The sequence below is a fragment of the Ochotona curzoniae genome, unplaced genomic scaffold (genome assembly GCF_017591425.1).
Source record: "Ochotona curzoniae isolate NIBS_2020 unplaced genomic scaffold, NIBS_Ocur_1.0 scaffold_3835, whole genome shotgun sequence".
NCBI lineage: Eukaryota > Metazoa > Chordata > Mammalia > Lagomorpha > Ochotonidae > Ochotona > Ochotona curzoniae.
The window spans coordinates 17936794-17955598 of NW_024467114.1; positions in this window are offsets into that span (position 1 = coordinate 17936794).

The window sequence follows — 18805 nt, forward strand, 5'->3', positions numbered from 1 at the left end:
CCAATAACCTTTGCTCTTGACTGGCCTACTTTCATTGCATTTTCCAGTCCTGGAAGAAATGCCTCAGGATTCTAATCCCACTTGTTGGAGATTTCCTTCAATACTTGCATTAATCTCAAGAGAGTCTTAAGTAACTTGTCTTTACTCACCTGGGAAGACAAGAACAATATTTGTCTTGTGGGTAGTTATTACTTTTGTATTTTCTCAATAGTGATTTTTTTAGATGCATGCATCATAGGAGACTAGGAAGGTTGAATGATTTCTGTGTTACTCAGCATAGGTTATACTTCAGTAACTCAGAACTTGAGAATCTCAGTCTTAACATCACAAAAGCTTATGGCTTACTAATACTGCATGGACAGTTTTCTGGGATTTTTCAGCTGCACATCATTACTCTGGAATCCAGCAGTTGGAGGTACCAACTGACATGTGGTCCCAAAATCACTGAAGGTACAAATAACCTGCCAAATTTGGGCACTGGTTTTTTTTGGGGGGAGTGGGGGTTGGTATATATATATATATATATAAAGAAAGATTTATTTATTTGTCTTAAAGGCAAAGCGACAGAGACACACAAAGGTTTTCCATCTATTGGTTCAATTCCCATATGGTCACAGTTGTTAGATGTGGGCCAGGCCATAGCTTGGAGTTCAGAACTTCACCCAGGTCTGCCCTGTGGGTGGCAGGATCCCAAATACTTGAACAGTCATTTCAGCTTTTTCAGTCACGTCAACAGAAAAGTGGATTCATAACAGAGCAGCCAGAAGTTAAAGCAGCATTCCCATATCACAGTATTCCAGCAGTGAGAGTGGTGGCTTAACCTGGTGTACCACCAGGCCAGTCTGCTGGCACTGTTTTTTAAGGAGTTATACACGCACTTACCATCATTCATTGACAAAGCAGTGTCCTGCTTATTGAAAAGTAACTGCACTCCCAAAAAAAGGAAAACATGAACGTTTGTATGTAACCCAATGCTACCATACTCCTATTCAAAACTCTTCTATTTGTATATCTCATAAATCTAGTTTGATCTAGCTTAAGGAATGATAAGGAAAATATCCCTTAATTTGTATAGGTGTTGAAAATAGATTGTCAAATTGAAAAAAAAAATAAGCCACTGAAAATATAGGAGTAGATCTGGAACACCTGGATAATTGGAACCAATACTCTTCCATTCTCCCCCATCTCATACTTCATGGTTCCCACCATGCCAGAGAAAGTGAAATGGTTTTCTTTTTTCTTTTCCCAGCTTCTTTAGTAAATCCTGGATCAGAGTTCTGGATAGTTGGATGGGACTCAGGTGTCTACTTGTGGGCCAGCCAATTTTTTGTTTGTTTGTTTATTGGTTGTTTTTTAAAATATATTTTTATTTTGAATTTTGAATTATGTGGTACAATTTTGTATAGGCTGGGATTTCTCCCCAAATTTCCACCCCCCAACAGATTTCCCTCGTTTTACACAATAGTGTAGTTCTTCATAAGGAACCGTAATTCTATCAGTCTCTTATTTAAGTGTACCCCGACATTGTTGGGACGATGTGAGACAGTCCAGCATCCCATTGTGTACACATGTCCAGCAGTTTCATTGGGAGTCCATCTTTCATCTGGAAGCAGGCATGCATGTTCCTTTATACCCATATGTCTGTATACGATAGACCCCAGTACTCCATCACTGTACATTTCCATGATTGAGAAGCCATGAAACAAGGCCAACAACTGGTATCAGTTAAAACAGCTACAACAACATCAACAACAAATTACAGCACCATGAAAAAATGCGCCACTGAGTGACCAACAGATGAGTGACAAAAAGGAAACACAAAAATCTCTTGAGAAAAATGATGCCACACGGTGGACCAGCTAAGCAAGTAGAGAGAGCACACACAGTCTATGGGGACTGTGATGGTTAATTTTATGTGTCAGCTTGGCAGGGTTTTAGCAACCAGTCATTTAATCAAACACTAATCTGGTTGTTTCTGTAGAGGAATCTTGTTGATGTGTTTCAATCAGTCCACTTTAAGTAAAGGAGATTACTCTTAGTAGTATAAACGAGTTTTATCCCCTGAGGTGTCTTAGAGAAAAAAAAAATCTGTCTTGAGTTAGCGTTAGCTCCTGCTGTGCTTCTAGCCTGCCCTAAGGATCTTGCCAGTCCCCACAATTATGTGAATTGATTGATTAAAAGAATGTAGAGTGGCTGGTGTTGTAGTGCAGTGAGTTAAGTCAACACTATGGTGTCAGCATCCCATCTCAAGGTGCTGATTGAAGTACTGACTGCTTGGCTTCTGATCCATCTCTGCTAATGCATGTGGGAAGGCAGCAGAGAGCAGCTCCAGTGTTTGAGTCCCTGCCAGCTGTGTGAGACCTGCAGGGAGTTCCTGGCTTCTGAATTCAGCCTGGTCTGGAATTGACTGCCGTGACCATTTGGGGAACAAAGAACAGATGGTAGCCCACTCTCTTTCTGTATCCAATGCTCTGCCACTCAAATACAAAAAAATTGGTATATAAACATGTATATAATTGGATCTGCCTTTCTGAAGAACCCTGACAGATACAGGGATCATCCCAGTATTTGCTAGAATCACACCAGGAACCTGATATCAATGAGGAACAGAAGAGATATACAGAGGAATGGGAGAAGGCAATAATTAATGCCAAGTACAGGTGATAAATAGTATTAGAATGCAGCTAATCACCCACTCACATAGGGCTACCATTTAAGTTACATAATCTTATCCTAATGCATAATTACATAACCACAAAGTGCCCATATATGAAAATCATCATTCCTTTGTAATTCAGATTAAGTAATTTTGAATTACTTGGTCAGCAAATGATAAGTTATCTATGAAGATTCATGTCTTAGCATTTTATGTTCTTGTTTAACATTCTTAGAACTGGTGGTTTTATTTTCTAAGGAAAAGTGTTAGTTTTCTAAATGACTGCTGTAACACGACGGATTTAGTAACTTGAAACAGAAACAAATGTGTTTTTTTATGCTCTGGAGGTCGGGAGTGTGAAATGGGCCAGCAGGACTGTGTTCTTGCTGGAAGCTCCTGGAGAGAATCTGTCTCTTCCATTGTGTAGAGCCTGCTTGCCTCCCTTGGCAACCCTCCTGTCTTCAAACCTTCCAAGTCTCATCACTCTGCCCTCAGCTTCGTCATCCACATTCCCCTGACGATCCTCTGTCCTTCCTTCAAAAAGGATGCCTCAGGAGAACTTTCCCGGCTCAAGATGCTTAGTCATTCATGCCAACACTTGTTACATCCTGTGATATAGCATATCCACAGGTTCATGGGATTAGAACAGGAACATCTAACAGTGAGGGCATTGTCCAGCCTAATTATGATCAATGATTATCAACCTATTATTCATAAAGAAGAAATTTGGATAATACTGAATGTCTGCCTCCAATGAACATTTTTTAAAATCTTTTTAAATCTGTTTCTTCTAGTGTTTATTATCATCTTCTTTATTAATAATCATATATTGTCATTTCTTGTTTTATCATTTGTTATTTGTTGACTTTCTGTTTTACAGAAAATTTGAGAGACAAGGTTTTGGCTCTGTTATAATCTTCACTTTCTCTTACCCCATTTGCCCCAATCTCCCAATTTGGGAGCATCATTATTATTTTTTTAAAAGATTTAGTTATTTTTATTGCAAAGTGAGATATACAGAGAGAAGAGGAGACAGAGAAGAAGATCTTCTATCCGTTGATTCATTCAAGTAGCCGCAATGGCTGGAGCTGAGCCGATCCAAAGCCAGGAACCAGCGGCCAGGAACTTCCCCCAGGTCTCCCACCTGGGTGTAGGGTCCCAAGGTTTTGGGACATCCTCTATTGCTTTCCCAGGCCACAAGCAGGGAGCTGGATGGGATGTGGGGCCACTGGGATTAGAACCGTCGTCCATATGGGATACCAGTACGTTCAAAGTGAGGACTTTAGCTGTTAGGCCACTACACCAGGCCCAGCATCATTATTTTTTGCTAAACCAATAATTAATGTTTATATCAATGATGATGTAAGTATTATTTACTGCAGAGGCAAGTAGAGAAGTATGATTACATTTCCTTTTGTAAAGATTTCTGTTTTTCTTTGTGTATTTGCCTTATTTCTTCTCTTACATAATTTTTGTTCCAGATATGCTTAATGCTTTCCATATATTCCATTCTGTTTTCCATCACGGCTTCTTTATTCTGAACCCTACCTGCTAGGGTCCTCAGTCTTGATCTCTGGTCTGGCTATCCTCTGGGTCTGTCGTGGAGTTCTCATCCTGTGTTATCTCTTCACTACATTCTTGGATACTTTACGTTTTTAAAGGGGGAAAGGACCAAGACACATTTGTCATGCCTGCATCCCATTTTGGAGTGCCTTGTTCAAATCTTGGTTGTCTAATTTCCAGTCTAGCTTCCCAAGGTAGCAGGTGATGACCCAAGTTTCTAGGTTCTTACCACTCAAGTAGGAAACCTAAATTGAATTCTGAGCTACTAGGCTCAACCTGGCCCAGTCCTGGCTGTTGGAGGAATTTAGGAAGTTAACTAGGAGCTGAAAATGTGATCTCTCTTCATCTTTGTCTCTCTTTGCTTTTCAGGTACACAAGTAAACAAGGAAGTAAATTAAAAGGGAGAGAAAGTATGAACACTTCTCTAAATATTAGATTTCTGATATTTTGCATCAACAATCCTATACATGTTCTGTAGTAATGGGAAGATTTTTAAAAATCTGACTTAACTGTTGGAGTCTTAAGTCAGACTTGACAACTTTGTAATGAAATGAATCCTGACTCAGTTTTTTCCTAGCAACAAAGTAATAGCACTTGTTTTAAATTAGTTATATAATGATTTCAGTTATGAAGCCCAAAGTCTTTCATAAGCTAATAAAATCATTATTATATATTTGTCCTCCAAATTTAAATGCTTGCTGAAAACTTGATAGCTGTCTTATCAGTGGCAACTGAGAATTGGGACACAGTTAACAAAAATACTTCAATATGGAATACATTTCCATTAATTGCAATTAGACCATAATTATGCCTAAGACATATGCTAAATAGTATTACCCATTTTCCTAACTTTTCACTGGAAAAAAAAATCACAATTCTTCAAGCCAATTGTTCTATGAATGTTTGCTGGATGCTTGTGATGGTCAGGACAAGTCCCCTGAGATTTCCTACCTTTGCACCCCATTCCTCTTTCTGTTTTATACTACTGTTTTTCTTCATTGTAAAACTAATTATTATTATTTTTATTTGTAATCGCCACTCTGTTTTTCTCTTCTTGTCCCTCAGTTCTTAGCTCTCTTGTCAGTGCTCACTTGTTCAGCTCTGATACTTTCTGTTTCTTCCCAAGGACTTTGCCACATGTGTCACTTTGATTTTTCATTTCCCTAGGGTGCTATGCCGACTATTTTTAAAGACAACCAAGTAATTGCTGGCAACTGAGAGGTCTTCAAAGTATAGGCAAGTGACGTATTATTATATCTTTTAAAAAATATTTTAGATGATGTATACGTAGTTGATCAGGGTGGGAATGGTCTAGGGTTAGGGAGAAGTGGGTATGATTATTGTTTCTAAGCTTTCTATTTCTTTTTCCCATTTCTGGGGGGAGAGGAGAGATAAAGGGAGAAGCCATCCAGCCTTTCAATCATTCCAGGACTCAAGAATGGGGAAAGGCCACCCGATATCAACCCAGGGTCACAATGTAGATCATATTCTGCCCAGGTGGATGTGATAGCTCTCAAATGCTGTTTTTCTGGCCCATCTATGGATTAGGAACCCCTTCCAATGTCCATTGGCTGACACAGTTGATCTTAGAGTCTCCATTCACCCAGATGTTTGCTGTCATCGTTTGGCTGGAGTAGTTGTCCATATGTTCTATTCTCCATTCTCTTTTATGGTACCAGATGTCCTCTGCAGGCCCCAAAAGGTTACCATATTCTCTATGTGCACCATGGTCTTCTGTCCCGCACTCTATCCTTTAAACTGAGGAGGACTGGTTCTCATAGGTGGGCCTATGGACTGGGCCGGGTGACCAAGGCCCAGCCAGACCCTCATCCCTGGGGCTCAGATATTAGCACCTGCCCTGCAGGTGGGCCCAAGAATCCCAACCAGGTGACCCAAGCCCCACTGGACCTCTCACTTCTGGGGCTCTTGGAGGCAAGCTGAGAGTCCTGAGCCAAATGACCCAGACCCCACCAAACCCCACATCCCTGAGGTTCACAGACTCAACACCCATCAGAGAGGTAGGCTCTCAGGACCTGGACCAGGTGACCCAAGCCTCACCAGTACCCTCCACCCCTGGGGCTCTCAGATCCAGCACCTATCTTGGAGGTGGTCTGAAAGTCCTGGGCTGGTTGACCTAGGTCCCATGGAACCCCTGCCCCCAGGGCTCACGGACCAAACACCCACCACCACACAGGTGGGTCCCAGGACCTGGATCAGGTGACCCAAGCTCCACCAGATCCCCTACCCTGGGGATCATGGATCTAGCACCCACCTCAGAGGCGGACTAAAGGTCCTTTTCATCGCTGGGGCTCATGGACCCCAGACTGGCATGCCTCATTTTACCTCAGCATCCACCAGCAGGTGCTTCAGCCCACTTTGATCCAACCTGCTCCTAGTTCCAGCTTATGCTGGTTGGTGCTGGAGTCTAGCCTTGCCATTCAGCCCCCATCCCGTCTCCAGTGTGAACTAGTTGGTGTTGCAGCCCAACTCAGCTTTTCCTGCACTTCATCCTGGTTCCTGAATCCGCCAGTGGTTGTTACGAACTGGTCTGGCCTGGCCTACCCCAAGACCTGACCCACATGTGTGCTGGTGGGTACTGTAACCTGGCCTGGTTTGGGCTGTTCTTTGCTTAGGTTCTTGCGCTTATCTGCAGGGACTGCAACCTGACAAAGGAGTTCACCAAGCTCCTCTATCCAGCCTCCTACTAATGGCAGATCTTGTGCACACCAGAGGGTCCTTGACCCAGGTTGACTTTGTCCACCTCTTGTCCTGGCAGGAATGGTGTCCTGGCAGGAATGGTGTCCCTGCCCAATTGGCCCATACCTTTTCTGGTTCTTACTGTTGGGTGTTACAGTCAAGCCACACCTTGTCCATGCCTAGACACAGTTTTCACATGGTTCAGCAGCCCAGACTGTTCAACACTCACCCTTACTCTCATAAGTACAGGTAGGAGCTGGATTCTAGCCCAGTCTGGCTCTCCCCAGACCCAATTCAGCCCCATGCTGAGGGAGATTGCAGCCCTCAGCCCAGTGCTCCCATTCTAGGTCTTGCACTCACCAGTGGGAATTCCAACCCAGCTGGGGCATCTCCTTAGTTTCCCAACCAGGCCTATTCCCAGTCACAGATCTTGCACATGCCAGTGGAGATTGCTGTTACACATGGGTGAGTCCACATACTTCCTGCAGATTCTACTCCCAAACCTAATTTACTCACGTGTTTGTCAGCTCCATGGCCCAGCCTCACAGTATCTTTCCAGGTACTTGCTGGTGAGTTCCATGTTCTAGCCTTCGAATAAAGTGGCATTGTCCTCAGAAGTCATACCTCACCTGGCCATGAACCCTCAGGTCCCTGCTTGCCCCACCTGTGCCATCCCCCAGACTCTCTGTAACCCCACACCCTAACCCCAAGTCTCAGAGTGCATGCTGAGGACTTTGCCTGGCACTATTGGCGCCGGGCCCACTTGGCCCGAGTTCCCCTGGCTGCAGCCACGCAGCTGGAGGAGTAAAGCACCCAAGCCACCAACCCAGACTTACCTGCGATCCACCCACAGCATGGAACCCTGTATCATTGTTTCTAAGCCAAATTTTTTCAAAGTGTGTACCATTATATTCTAACAATGGTGTCATTGTTGATTTCAGGGTTATTCAGAAGTTTCCTTAATTAAATTGATTTTGTTGACAGGAATAAAAGGAATCAAGGGAAAATGAATACAGACTGTGATCTTTGATTTGATCTGAAGGTTATTAAGGATTTCAGTAGAAATGGAATCAGTGCATAGGAAAAGCTAAAAAGAAAATGAATGCATTGCTTTTTTATTAAGCTACCACAAACTTAATGGATTTATGCAAGAAAAAAACATATTTAAGAAAGATTGAGTTATTTCTATCAGAAAGGCAGATTTACAGAGAGAGACAGAGATCCTCCATTTGCTTGTCCACTTTCCAAATGGTCACAGTGGCTGGAACTGAGCTTATCCAAAGCCAGGAGTCTGGAGCTTCTTCTGAGCTCCCACACGGTACAGAAACCCAAGGACCTGGGCCATCCCCCACTTCAAGCCACAAGTAGGGAGCCTGATGAGAAGTGGAGCAGGTGGAACATGAACTGGTGCCCAGATGGGATCCTGGTGCTTGCAGGCAGAGGGCTAGCCAATTGAACCATTTTCTGCCTGCAGTGCAGACATCCCACAGGAGCACAGGTTTGGTCCTGACTGCACCACTTCCAATTCAGTCCAACCAGGGCCATCCTCTGCTGTTTTCCCAAGCTATCAGCAGGGAGCAGGATCAGAAATGGAACAGGTGGGACACAAACTGGTACCCATATGGAAGCCAGCATTGTACGCAAGGGATTGGGTTAATAAATCACTGTGCTGCGTCAAGAAAAACTTTTTATCTTGCCATTCTTTTGATTTGAGATACAGCATGAATCTTCCTAGTCTAAGGTCACATTGCCGGCAGAGTGTTCTCTAGAGGCTCTCTGGTTCTCTGCCTCACTGCCCCTTGTCTTCACCTTCAAAACTAGCAATGCTAGAGCAAGTCCTTCTCATGCTTTTACTTCCCTGGTTCTCGTTTCCAATTCCCTCTTCCTCTGTTTAAGATTTTTGGGCCCTGTGTGGTAGTCTAGTGGCTAAAACCCTCACCTTATAATTGCTGGGATCCCATATGGATGCTGGTTGGTGTCCCCGCTGCTCCATTTCCCATTCAGCTCCTTGTTTGTGGCTTGGGAAAGCAGTTGAGGATGGCCCAAAGCCTTGGGACTCTGCACTGGTGTGGGAGACCAGGAAGAACTTACAGGACCCCTAAAAGTGTGGTAGTCCATTTTCAAGTAAGCAGAACTCGGTAATGATGAATAAATTAATAAGAACTGAGTGAACCAGAATTCTAGTCACCTCCAAAAGTTAAAGAGAATCTGTAGAAAATGCATGCATTCTCCAATCAGTTCAGCTTTCCACCTGCTTACTGTGTGTGTCAAAACTCATTTCATGCTCTGCTAAAATAAGGACCATTAACTTTGAGTTTTCTTTTCTGGGGCATAGGATAATTGACAGAAACTAAAATTTCACTTTCACTTTTCTTTTCTGCTTACCAGCCCCTGCCAATGGAAGGAAGCAGCATAGAGCTTTCTCCACTGATATAAATCCTGCCACTCCACTTCAGGGAAGAGAAGGAGTCATAGTTATTTTAGGTTTTCAATAATATACTCCACTGTAATATACAAGAAGTACAATATAGGGCCCAGTGCAGTAGCCTAGTGGCTAAAGTCCTTGCCTTGCATGTGCCTGGATCCCATATGGGCACCAGTTCATATCCCAGCTGCTTCACTTCTCATCCAGCTCTCTGCTTATGGCCTGGGAAAGGAGTGGAGGATGGCCCAAAGCTTTGGGACCCTGTACCCATGTGGGAGACCTAGAAGAACCTTCTGCCTTTTGGCTTCTGATTGGCTCAACTCCAGCCATTGCGGCCACTTAGGGAGTGAACGCGTCCGTCGATGGGAGGTCTTTCTATCTCTCCTTCTGTCTGTAAATCTGCCTTCCCAATAACAGCAGCAACAACAAAAATCATTTTTTTTTAAAAAAGAAATCTAATGTAATGAGGAATCTAATGTAATATATACAAAGTGAATCATGTCCAAAATTTTGAAATTTTGCTTGTGCCACAGAACTTTACAACATGAAATCCTTCAGTGCACCAGTTTTTAATTCATAATACGATTTTTTAAAAGAAGCATTTATTTATTTGAAACAGTGATGAAGACAGAGAGAGAGGAAGGACACAGAGTGAGCTTCCTTCTTCTGCCTCCCAGTCAGAAGGCCTGCCGCCGCCAGGTCTGGGCAAAGCCACAGCACACACTACGTTCCCTTACAGCTGGCAGGGACCGGAGCACGTGGGCCATTTCTGCTGCCCTCCCAGGTGCCTTATCGGGAAGCCGAATCATAATCATACATAGAGTGACTGGAACTCAAATTGGCCTTCCCACATGGGATATTGGAATCAGAGGTGGTTTAACCCACAGTGGCTTAATGCCAGTCCGCATAGCTGAGAAACACATTATCTAAGGCAGGAGTTGTGGTCCAGCAAGTTCAACTTCTGTTTGTTATGCTCACATCCCATATTGAAGTGCCTGGGATCAAGAGCTGGCTCCAGTTGTGATCCAGCTTCCTGCTGATATACACCTTGGGAGGTAGCAGATGATGGCTTAGCTACTTAGGGTTCTACCACCTCCCACCTATAAAACACCACAAGCTGTGATATAAGCACAAGAAGTTTATTGTCTCTAAAACCTGGAGGCTGGAAGTCCAAGATCAAAGATCCAGTAGGGTTGTCCCTCTTGAGGGCTATGAAAGAAAATGTGTTCCATGTGTCTGCCTGGCTCCTGATGCTCTGCTGCCAGTCGGCATGTTTTGGCTTGCCTGTGCATCACTGTTTATCACATGACATTCTCCCTGCTGTACATGTCTTACTCCACATTTCCCCTTCTTAGAAACACAACAGTCATACTGGATTGCGAACCCCCATCCTCCAGTGTGACCTTACCTTAAGTGACTAGATTGATATTTAAAAAAAAAAAATTGGGGCCCAGCTCAATGACTCAGTGGCTAAATCCTCACCTTGCAGTGCCGGGATCCCATATGGATGTCAGTTCATGTCCTGGGTGCTCTACTTCACATCTAGCTTCCTAGGAGAGTGGTGGAGGATGGCCCAAAGTGTTGGGTCCTTATATCCATGTGGGAAACCCAAAGGAAGCATATGGCTCCTGGTTTCAGATCAGCTCAGCTCAAGCAGTTGTGGCCACTTGGGGAGTGAACCAGCAAATGGAAGATCTCTTTCTGTTTCTCTTTTTCTATGTAAATCTGCCTTTCCAATAAAAATAAGTAAATTTTTTAAAAAGTTTTATTTTATTTTTATTGTGAAGTCAGATATATAGAGAGGAGGAGAGACAGAGAGGAAGATCTTCCGTCCAATGATTCACTCCCCAAGTGACCACAATGGCTGGTGCTATGCTGATCCGGAGCCAGGAGCCAGGAACTTCTTTCAGGTCTCCCACGTGGGTGCAGAGTCCGATGGCTTTGGGCCATCCTCGACTGCTTTCCCAGGCCACAAGCAGGGAGCTAGATAGGAAGTGGAGCAGCTGGGATTAGAACTGGCATCTGTATGGGATCCCAGTGTGTGCAAGACGAGGACTTTAGTCAGTAGGTCACTGTGTGGGGGCCCCCCAAATAAGTAAATCTTAAAAATAAAGTTCACTTGATAAATGTGTGCGTCTTAATTATAGCCTTTTCACTGCCACAAAAATAAGTAAAAAGGGAGCTACAAATGTTTAAAGATAAGATGGCTAAAAACAATAGCTAATACTTACTGAAAACTCTACAGATGTCATCATATAAATTATCTCACTTCCTCTTGGAGCAACACCTGAAGGGATGAACTATAATTAGCACCCCTAGGTGTAGATGAGGAAGCTGAGGCTGGAGGCCCCAGCAGGTGGCAGAGAAAGGATTCAAACCCGTGATTGGCTTCTGACCTATATATAACTGTTACGTAGTCCCTCCATTATGCATCTTCCATAGGTCAAAAGAATTGGAAAATATCTTGATATCTGCCTTTGAGTAGAGATGTAGTATCTGTCTTCTCATTCCTTCTTTTTTTTTGCTTGCTTTATGTTTGCAGGCAATCACAAGTCCCTTTGTTTCTTCCAGCAACACTTCTTACAAAAGAAAACCTTGTCTCACGGCTCCTCTCCTCCCCCTTTCCTGAGAGGGCTTCCTCTTCTACCTGGAAACTGAATTTCCCCCACAGAAATCGAGGTCATTCAGGGCTCTGCCCTGGAGCACAGGCTGGGAAGTGATTGGACTACTGGCCTAGGACAAAGAACAGAAATAAGCTAAATTTTGGGAACTGGAGAGATGGGCTGAAGTTCTTTTCAGGAAGGCAACAATCTGTTTCTAGGCTCTCTCTTGACCTCACCCCTGCCACTCCCAGCAGAACACAGGCTCCCGGTTCTGCTGCTCAGGCTGATTTCACATGGTGACAGCAGATAAGAGATCTGTTTTGTTCCAGTCTAAAGCAAAACTCAGCAATAAATATAGCTCAGTAATGGCACTTTAATAAGAAAAAGAGTGATATAAGAAGCAGGGGTCAGCTTGTTCTTGGAGCTGCTGAGTCTCTACATTCACCTCACGGTGAGCTGAACAGCTTCCCAGTCATGCATTTCAACCTGCCCTTGGTCTACATAATGTAGACCAATATGGGTAATTACAGAGTGTGTTTAGGTTAAACGTCTTCTCCTATATGTCTAAGGATTTAAATATAAGTCTTACTGTGAAGAGCCCATAATCAAAAAATGTTTCCATTTTAGGGATATTCTCAATCTGTTAACAATGGTAAACACCACATTGGCCCTGATTTATTACAGAAATGGCTTTTAAAAGTATAGGTACAGGAATGAAGCATTGTGGCAAAGACACAAAACTGCTTCTGGGGATGCCTGGGGATCCTGCTTCCACTTCTGACCCAGATACCGTTTCCAGAAGGCAAAGATGGCCTGAGTACTTGGGTTTCTGCCACCTATATGAGAGCTCATCTGGTTGAAATTCATTGTTCCTGCTTTCCAGCCTAACCCAGCCCAAGCTATTGTGTCCATTGAGGGAGTGAACCAATGTGTGGAAGATTTCTATGTGTCTTCCTCTCTCAGTCACTCTGCCTTTTAAGTCAATAAATAAAACTATGTCTAGGTACAAATTCTCAATTAAAGGGCCAATTGCAAAAGAAACTGAGTGGTGGTGTTGTGGCACAGTATATCAAGCTGCTCCCTGTGATGCTGGCATCTCCTATGGGTCCTAGTTCATGTTCCAGCTGCTCTACTTCCAACCCTGTTCCTGCTAAAGCCTGGGCAAAGCAGAAGCTGTCCAAGTGTTTGGACCCCTGCTAATCACTGCCAGACCCAGATGAAGCTCCTGGTCTTGGCTTCAGCCTGAATATTGCAGCCATCTAGGGAGTGAACCAGCAAATAGAATATCTCTTTCTGCGTTTCTCCCCCTCTCTCTTTGCAACTCTGTCTTTCAGAGAGAGAGAGAGAGAGAGAGAGAGAGAGAGAGAGAGAGATTCATTCAATACCATAGTTGCTTCTAAAATATTTTCCTTAAAACTTACTGGCAGTCCCTGGCACAAAAACATAGTGGCTAAAGTCTTCACCTTGCATGAGTTAGGATCCCATATAGGCATTGATTTGTTTCCTGCCTTTTCCACTTTCCTTCCAGCTCCTGGCTTATGGCCTGGGAAAGCAGTCTAGGATGGCCCAAAGCCTTGGGACCCAGCACCCGCACAGGAGACCCAGAAGGAGTTCCTGGCTCCTGGCTTCAGATTGGCTTGGCCCTGGCCATTGCGGCCACTTGGGGAGTAAACCAGCAGGTAGAAGATCTTTCTTTCTGTCTCTTTTCCCCTCTGCAAACCTGACTTTCCAATAAAAAATAAATATTAGAAAAATAAATATTGAAAATAAAATAAAAAAGATATTGGGCTTCTTTTAGAAAAAGTTTTTATTGACATAACCTATTTATTTAATATGTTAACATTCCTACCTTAGTTGTGTCTTGGGTGCATTCATTTATTCAGTAAGGACATAGGAAATGTTTTATTCCAGGTACAGAGCTAAGGGCAAGGATACAAAGTTAAGTGAGATTGCCTGCAAGGAAGCATGCTGCTAGTGGGGAAGACAGGTAAGTAAATACTTTGGAAGAAATATTATAAATAATAGAATGCAGGCATACATTGAGGGTGCATAAGATGGCCTCTGAGTCAGGCTGCATGTTCAGAGGGCCAGGAAAGTTGTCCTGCAGAAGGAAACACAGAATTTCCATCATGAGGAATAGCCATTATCAGATGTGACACACAGATTGCGAGGTCTGGTAAGATTTTATTTTGTCTGTTCCTGGAAGTTCCAAGTCATACATGCCTCTCAATTGCAGATTCTAAAACAAACATTGTATTCATGATGGAAAATTCAGCTGTGACTATTTGTCTTTTCAAGGTCAGAGTTTGGGATCTGGCATCCTTTCAGGTTAAGCTGCCACTTCTAGCTTCAGCATCTCAGATGGGTGCTGCTTCGAGTCCTGGCTGCTCTGCCTGGCACATTAGTAGGGGGCCAGATTGAAAGTGGAGCAGCTGGGACCCAAACCAGTGTCCACATGGTAAGAGGCACTGGCAAGGTGGGTGCTGGCCTAACCTACTGTACCACACTGGCTCCTTTTTGCATCTTTAAACTGGATCATTCCAGGTTTCAAAGTCACTCATATGAGTTTTTGTTTTTGCTGCTATAAAGAGCTTTGAACAGGCATTAAAGTTACGTGTAATAATTGTAGGTGGGAGTAGGAGGTGAGGGTACTATTTCATCTCCTTTGCACCGGAGTAACTTTTCCATGTGTATCTACTACAGAGTAGTTACTCAGAATGTCGTTTTAGAGCTTTTCCTTCATTCAGTGTATTTTGGATAGTAGGATATGGAAATTCCATCCTAGTAAAGATGTCTCTCAAATGTTGCTAATAGCGTGCTCGGTGTCTCTCCTGAGGCTAGCACAGTCTGGCACACAAAGTTTTTTTTTTGGACTGAATTGACTGTGCGACTTGGTTGTGTCCCTTTATAGTGTTCTCCACCTTCTCTGGCACCTGTACAGGTGATAAACCTTTCTTCTCTTGGGTTATGATACTAGATATGAACTTAAATTCCCTTTATTCAGATACGTACTCTGCAAACCTACAGGAAAAAAAGAAATCCCCATCAGTGAAAAGAATGATTGAATGGAGGGCTTGGAAATGTTCCCAGATATGTCTCCAACCTTGGGGAAAAAAGCGCTTGTCGATTATGCCACTATGCACTCAACCCCAGGAATAGAACTGAAGGGGAATTCAGGACAAATAAAGGTCCCATCTGAATGGAGGTTCTAGAGAAAAGGCGTCCTGGCTGTTTCTTTATAGCACCCCAACATGAAGTGGGGGAGATGTAGTCCTATTCCTCTTTGAAAGTTACTTTTTTTTTTTACACATTTTGTTTTACTTTTATTGCGAAGTCAGATACAGAGAGGAGGAGAGACAGAGAGGAAGATCTTCCATCCAATGATTCACTCCCCAAGTGGCCACAATGGCTGGAGGCGCGCCAATCCAAAGCCAGGAGCCCAGCGCTTCTTCTGGGTCTCCTGTGTGGGTGCAAGGTCCCAAGACTTTGAGCCATCCTCCACTGCTTTCCTAGGCCACAAGCAGAGAGCCGAATGGGAAGCAGGGCCACTGGGATTAGAATGCTCACATGGGATCCTAGCGTGTTCAAGGTGAGGAATTTAGCCACTAGGCCACTGTGTTGGGCCCTAAAATTACTTTTAAAAGGTAGAGAAACTCAAAGCAAATTTTTGCTAGTGAGCATCGGGGTGATCCAATATGATCAAAGATGATAACAGTGTAATGATGACACTTGCTATTATAATTTGTCCAATTCCATTGAGTATGCAACACAAAGGGTGAGCCCTAATATCAACTGTGGGTTCTGGGTAGTGATGAACAGTCAGTGTAAGTTTATCAGGTGTGAAAAAATAGACCCTTCTGGTGGCAAAAGTTGATAATGAGTCATTCTGTGCATGTGTGGCGGTAGGGCATGTATGGAAACTGTGTATCTTACCTTAACATTTGTTCAAATATAAAAACGGAATCAAGGCATTTTAAGGGAAATGAAAGCTATGAGGTTACCATTACGCAATACGCGGAGGATCCTTTTGAGTACTGTGTCTCAAACAGTACTCTCTATGCCGTAAGTCTTTGCGTTTCTCAAAGCCATGTCAAGTGAAGTGCTTTATTCTCGAGACCATGACCTAATTGTGTCCTCTCCACCACCGGATTTATATTTCAAATCTTAATCCTCATTACCTCAGAATGTGGCCACATTTGGAGGTTAAGATTTAAGAATTTTTAGATTTAGTAGTTTTTTTTTTTTAATTTAAAAGAGTTACAGAGAAAGAAAGAGATCTTCCACCCACTGATTCAGTCTCTGATGACCACAGTGGCCACGGCTTCATCCTGGTTTTCCGTGAGGGTGGCAGGTGCCCAAGCACTTGAGCTGTGTTTATCTGCTTTTTCTCAGGCCATTAGCAGGGAGCTGCATGGAAAGTGGAGCAACCAAGACAATATGGAATGCCGGCGTAATAGGCAAGGACTTTACCTGCTAATCACAATGCCAGCTCTCCACCCCAAAATATTTTAGTATAGAAATGGGAGAAGCAGAGAGTAGGAGAAAGAGAGAGAGGGAGAGAGAGCCAGAGAGAAAGAGAGAGAGAAGTGTGTTTCCATTCACAGATTTACTCCCCAAACACCTGCAGTGGGCAGGGCTGAGGTCAACCAAGACAAGGGCTGAGCTCAGTCCATGCTTCCCTCATGGGTGGCAGGAACCCAAGTATGACCCATTATCACTGCCTTCTAGGGTCTGTGTTAGCAGGAAGCTGAGTCAAGAGCTAGAACTGGGCCTTAAACCTAGGTTTTCTGGTATGTGTTGTGAGCATTATCAACCAGCATCTTAACCACTAGACCAATGCCCATCTCAAGGTAAGATCTTTTAGATAGTAGCTGAAGTTTTTACAATGGGCCTTAATTCAATGACAGGTTTCCTTACAAGAAGAAAAGCTTTGGATACATGAGGCGACAGCAGACAAACAAATGGATGCAGAAATGAGCACGAAAGACACCGTGAAAAGGCCATCTGCAACTCAGGGCAAAAAGTCTCAGAAGGAGCCAGATCACTAGAGCCAAATCATTTGATTTTGGATTTCCAGCCTCCATAACTGTGAGAAAGTAAATATATGTTTAAGCATCCAGTCTGTGGCATTCTATGATGGCAGCTGTGATGGCAGCTCTTGCAAGCTATTGTAGAATGACCTCAGAATACATGGTAGCGACCTGTAGGAAAGGAAGAAAATGTAGTAAGCTTTGTGGAAACAGCTAATATGGGAACTCTAATGCAAGAACCAGAGTTTTTATGAGTATGCTTCCAGTTTTTATTTCAAGTCCTTGTTCCCACATGCGACAAGAATTCAAAGCAGAAACATACATATTGTGCAAAGATGAAAGCAGATACATTTGAAAAGAGGGTGAGAAGACATTGTATTTGAGTGTGGGCAATGTGGGAAAGAGGAGAGAAAGGCCAACAGCAAAGGCAAAAAGGCTAAAACAGGTCACTGCTCTTCCTGTCATAGGATCAGGCAGTACCTTAATTGAATGTACAGAGGAGTTTGGGCAGGAGTGTGTATGAGGCTTTCTTGGAGTCTCCTGGTGCCTCCCCATGGAGCTGAACTTTCACGAGGCCAATATGATCTTATTTATCCTGAATAAAATGCAGGTACAACATGGAAAAATGAGTGTACTGAATGAACGTGTAAGATCTAGAATTGGGCTCAGCTAAAGTCCTCGCCTTGAATGCGCAGGGATCCCATACTGGCGCTGGTTCTAATTCTGGCAGTTCCACTTCCCGTCCCATTCCCTGCTTGTGGCCTGGGAAAACAGTTGAAGTTGGCCCAAAGCCTTGGGACCCTGCACCTGCGTGGGAGACCCGGAAGAGGTTCCTGGATCCTGGCTTCAGATCGGCGTAGCACCAGCCATTGTGGTCACTTGGGGAGTGAATCATTGGACGGAAGATCTTCCTCTTTGTCTCTCCTCCTCTCTGTATATCTGACTTTGCAATAAAAATAAAATAAATCTTAAAAAAATTTTTAGAATTAAAGCACAGGGCTGCAGTGGCTAAAGTTGTGGGATAATCCGCTAGCTTATTTATTGCTAATTTCCTGCCTACTTACCCCATGCCTGAGAGATATTGTTAAACATTGCAGTAATTAAGAAGTAAGGCAGCTAGATAGGAGCTTATCTTTACCGGCTGTTTATTGATCCTGAAATAGGGATCAGATTACCACTGCATGAGAACATAGTCTATTATTTGCCATAATCTAAGCGTTTGATACCCTTTCTAACATAATTTCATGTATGATAGCTCTTAGTGAAAATGACAACAGCTTGCTTAAAAGATCTCCAAAAGCAAAGTAATTAAATTTTAAGTTACACTGGGAATCTTGGCTATGATATTGTGATTTATAGTGTCTAGTGCAGTAGCTTACTAAGTACCTCAGTAATCATATATATTCAGTCACAATTCATTTATGTGATTTTCACGTTAATGTGCCTAGGCTATAGGGAAATTTCATCTTACGTACTAAACTGTCTTGTCTGTACACTCACCGTAAAATCTAACAAACGCATGTTTTCTTAATGACATGGGGCAGAATTTTCTTCCTCTAAGTACCAAGGTTTGGAGAGGGACTTTCAGTGACTCATCATGGTGTCCCTTATGGTAGTTTGTGACCTTATCTTCTGCCTCCTGTCTCCAAGCATTGCTTCCTGAAATGAGGCTTCAGTTCCCCAAATGCTGACTGGCTGCAGTGGCTTTAGTGCCGTTGTCACTGCTGCTATGTTCCTGGAATTGCCCTTGGTAGGCCTCCTGGCAAACAGCAGATGTCAGGCACTTAAATAAATCATCAAAAAACACAAAGGTTAGGAATAGAACTAGTGA